The sequence below is a fragment of the Penaeus chinensis genome, chromosome 40 (genome assembly GCF_019202785.1).
Source record: "Penaeus chinensis breed Huanghai No. 1 chromosome 40, ASM1920278v2, whole genome shotgun sequence".
Classification (NCBI taxonomy): Eukaryota; Metazoa; Arthropoda; class Malacostraca; order Decapoda; family Penaeidae; genus Penaeus; species Penaeus chinensis.
In genome coordinates this window covers 344,964-347,463 of record NC_061858.1, presented here as the reverse complement: position 1 = coordinate 347,463, position 2,500 = coordinate 344,964, and the positions used below count along the sequence as shown (strand labels likewise).

Genomic DNA, 2,500 nt, shown 5'->3' with positions numbered 1-2,500 from the left:
CTCATGAAAGCAAATATTTGTGTAAATACATTTTGCTATTTACCTGAAAATACTCTTTCATTTTCAAGTGTTCTGATGCACACCTAATGCTTGTCGGCTGGTAATGGGGAGTACAAGAAATGGCAAATAATGATTCACTATCCCATAAGAAAATAGTTTGGCAAGGCTTAATTAGGACCTGTAATATTATTGAGATACATAAATGGCAGTGTCTGTAATCCTGTTTGAGATGGATATTGTATAGCAAAAGTAAGCGCTAAGAAAGTAAACACAATAGTGTACTCAAGAAAGACAGCTAGGGGCTGGGTGTGTGTGATACGCCTGTGTGGCAGGGATGGAAGGGGAGTGTCATCTTTATGCTCATTTACTTCCTCCGGTTTAACCTCCAGATGACAGCTTATGAAAGAGGAATTAAAACTTTTAGGAGAGACTCTTTTGCTTAATTTTCTTAATTTAAAGAACTGAGTAAAAAATTGCTGGTTCTCTTTTCTTTGATTGATTCCCAAGACAACACTGTAGCAAGACAATCAATTTTTTTAATGCTTATTTCACATACTGCGCACAATTAGGTAAACTTTTATTCTCTACAGAGTATTCAAGCCCCTTAACCCATTGCTGCTGGGGAAAATGAATAAAAAATAGGGAAAATCCTGTGCTCATTTTTTATATTTTTTGTGAAATGTCTTTGCACATAGATGGCTGTGCTAGTGCTTAGCCACAAAGGAGTCAATTAGTAGACCTTGTGACCTTACCTGATTTCATCTTTCCTTGAATTGGCAGAAAAAACTTATTTTTTACTAGTCCTATGAATATCAGTGGTGTTATTTTTATTATAAACATTATAATTACTATAATATTATAAACATTTGTAATAGCAAAATTAGATAATGTGAAATATTTTCGTAAATCAAAGAAAAGGGTAAATAGGTGAGACAGGCAGTACTTGTAATTGGCTCATTGGTGACTTAGTACAAGTGTAGCCATCTATGTGTAAAAACAATTAAACTAGTAAACTCACAGTGGGCATGGCATGGATGTACGTGACATGCCCGTCGGCAGTGGGGTAAAGATTAGCTAAATGAGATGTCTCTTTTATTCTTTCACTGTGAGTTCTCACCTTGCCTCTTCATCAGCTGCATAGAATCTTGCATGGTTTGCTACCTTTGATTTAATTTGTTTCACTGAAACCTTGTAAGGATTGAATAGCACACATAAACTTTTGAATCCACAGTATGCAGTTTGTGAGAAGGGATGCATACAATGTTTCCTTGATGTGAAAGCTGGCATGATGAATAGTCCCTCCCCATCTGTCTCGTTTATTAGCAATGAAAAAATTGTGCTTTAGGTTAAAGGTCTTCATGTTAGCAATAATATAGTGAGCCATCAGTTGCATGATGGATGAAATAACAGTCAAAAACACAACACATTGGGGTATGAACCTTCAAATTCTAGTTTATGGGAACTTGCTTTAGCAAGAGTAAGATCTCACAAGCCAAATTAATTTCACTGTAATGCTCTGGTATATTGGGAATCAAGTAATCCACAAACCATTCACAAAATATTGCTGTGTTCATCTAAGCTCTGATATTGTTTTTCTGATTTCACATGTTTTAGAAAATGATTTTTATTGCAATCAGTGAGGAAAAGCTTTATATTCTTGTTGTCATTAGTGTTAGCAGAAACAAGCAATGTCACTCATTCCTTTGACATTTTGTAACCTGGCTGTGTATTCTCTTTTTTTGTATTGTAAGAGTGAGCCATTATCCTCTTGTAATACTCGTGAGCATTAAATATCTAATAATGATCATAGCCGAGCCTTCCTCTCTTAAAATGGCAAGCAGTTTGTTGGGGAATAGCTTTGCAGTGCCTTATTAGCACTTGCTAACTCACCTTAGACCTTGGCGTTACATAGGCCATGGCTTTTCTGAAAGTGCTGAACTATTCTCTTGTTGGCAGTTTCTCCATTAGCTTGTAATTCTTCTCTCCCATTGCAAACTTTTGTTCCCTGTAGAAGCCCAGCACATTTTCCTGGATAAGGCATGAGGTGGTTGAAATGTTTTTCTGATGAAAGTCCTCATATAAAAATTCAGAAGACATGCCATTTTCATCATCCAATTGCTTTATGTGAGTGTAATATGAACTTTCTGATAGTTTGGCAAAAGCATAACTGCCTTCTCCAACACTGGCTTATTCATCATCACCATCACCATCATCACCATCACCATCATCATCATCACCATCATCACCATCATCACCACCATCACCACCATCATCATCATCATCATCATCATCATCATCATCATCATCATCATCATCATCATCATCATCATTATTATTATTATTATTATTATTATTATTATTATTATTTTACATTTATTTTATTTATTTTTTTTTTTTTTTAATTATTTATATATTTTTTTTATTTTATTATAATTATTATTATTATCACTATCATTATTTTTTTGCCATGAAACTCTGAAAGTGAAAGGATGAAGAGACA

General features: G+C 34.6%; 2 protein-coding genes across 5 annotated transcripts in view; one reads left to right on the top strand and one right to left on the bottom strand.

Annotated features, from left to right (window-relative positions):
• Positions 1-2,500, top strand: part of LOC125047033 (rho guanine nucleotide exchange factor 11-like) — a gene marked incomplete in the record, with an annotated part of 113,316 nt that overhangs the window by 8,242 nt on the left and 102,574 nt on the right.
• The window catches only part of LOC125047034, a 40,426-nt gene that overhangs the window by 37,541 nt on the left and 385 nt on the right, over positions 1-2,500 (bottom strand). For 2 of the 4 annotated variants that reach the window (XM_047645073.1, XM_047645069.1), the window contains exon 1: positions 1,891-2,061. The exons of 1 other annotated variant lie outside the window; for it this stretch is intronic. The gene's annotated coding sequence lies outside the window, so the exon portion shown is untranslated. Of the gene's footprint in view, positions 1-1,890; positions 2,062-2,500 lie in introns of those variants that run through there. One more of the 4 variants, XM_047645065.1, reaches the window with a different exon arrangement.